Source organism: Limulus polyphemus, unplaced genomic scaffold (genome assembly GCF_000517525.1).
Source record: "Limulus polyphemus unplaced genomic scaffold, Limulus_polyphemus-2.1.2 Scaffold5132, whole genome shotgun sequence".
Taxonomy (NCBI): Eukaryota; Metazoa; Arthropoda; class Merostomata; order Xiphosura; family Limulidae; genus Limulus; species Limulus polyphemus.
This window is the reverse complement of record NW_013670742.1, coordinates 5,024-6,957: the sequence shown is the minus strand read 5'-3', so window position 1 is coordinate 6,957 and position 1,934 is coordinate 5,024.

Here is a 1,934-nt window from a genome sequence, read left to right as displayed (position 1 = left end):
ATTGTGTAGCTTTGTGCTTAACTTCAAACAAGTTTACGGATATGTATCGTTGATATTTATGTAACTATACTGTCGTTAAAATAGTTTTATCTGTTGCAGGAAAGGTAACATTCGTTTGATGTAAATATCAACTGATTCATAGTTTTTGCGCAAAGCTACAGAAACAGCTGTCTTCACATAACCGTCCGTAATTTTGAACTGATAGATTGTTGCTCAAAGCAACTGGAAATAATGGCTCAAGATCCAAAAACAGAAAAGCGACTAGATTAGCAATAAGTATGTGAAAAACAAAAGTAATATCTAATGAATATTACAAGAAGAAAATAATAAATGTAGATGGGGTAAAAACAAAAATTTGTTGAATTTTTCGCAAAGCTACTTGAGTTATCTGTGCTAACCGTTCCTAACTTTTAAATAATAGACTAAGGGGAAGGCTCTTAGTCAGCACCATCCGCTGCCAACTCTTGGGCTACTCTTTACCAACAAATAGTGGGATTGATCGTCACATAATAACGTCTCCAGAGCTGAAAATACATGTTCGGTGACGAGCTTCGATCCCATAACCCGCAGATTGCAAGTCGAGCTCCATAACACAAGGCCCGTCTAGAAAACCATATTTAGAACAATAATTTATTTTGAATTGGTACCTAGAAGAATGAAAGCAGTTCCAATGAGAATTGGAAAACTTGGTTATATTCTAAGCGAAAATAAAAGTGCAGTGTGTAACAAATGCACAGCACTAGCAATGACATGATGGAATGAAACTTGTAGACTGACAAAGGGAATGAAGACAACACTACAAACAGCTCACAGAAGTATGGAAAGAAACACGCTAGGTATTACAAGACTTGATAATAAAAGGGGATCGGATCAAGTACAGAAAGAGAGTAGAGATGGTGACAGAAAAACGTTGAAGATGGACAGGACACGTAGTTAAACAAGAGGAAAGTAAATGATATCGGAAGACGACAATATAGTAGCCAGTGACTGGAACAGAAATGGACGAAAACCAAGATAAATATAGAGTGAAACGAACTGGTATAACGATTAGGAGTGACATGGATCATACGAGTACTGGATAGAGAACGGTAAAAGGACTTTCAAAGGGAGTCCAGTGTCCAACGAAAAAATGGTAACGGCTGATAAAGAAGAAGGCTATAGAGAAGACAGCTGGTCAACTACACTACCAACTTCTGACTGAAAAAAAAGAAAAGAAAAATGTATTTCACCTTAGTCAAATTTACCGCGCACCCAGAACCGCAAAGTGCGGAACGCATTTTTGCGGGACCGGGCCGCGAACCTTGAATTTTCAGTTCTATAGATCGAGCATACTAACTACTAAGTCATGCCAGCCAAGTCCCTATAAGTACTAACTCCCCATTTCCCATATTCATATAAATAGATATACTATGCTTTAATATTATTTTTATTTGCCATAACACAAAGATAATAAATCATCTTATATAAATACAAACGTCCCAATTTACAAAAGAAAAGAAAAAAGAATATACATATATATATATATAAAGTGATTGGTTTGTTTTTACCCAAGGCTACACAATGCGCTTATTGCTCTCTGTCCACATCATGATCTCAAAACATACAAACACAAACTGCCAACTGATATCCTGAGTATGTAAGACGCTGTTAAATAGTACAGTGAGGAAATCCCAAACTGCGAATAAGAATCGATAAATTGGAACTAATTCAAAAACAGTACAAAGACGAATAGCACATTCGCCTTACCTAGATTATTTATATTATAAGCACTGTATTTATAAGTCATGTATTTAGATTGATTATTAATTCTCGTAAACAATATAAATTAAGCTTTTCTGTACTGAGATAGAGTACAAATATAACATTATGTTAACCATTGGCCTTCAATACCTTAAGTTTACATGGTTTGTTTGTTTGAAGTTAAGCACAAAGCT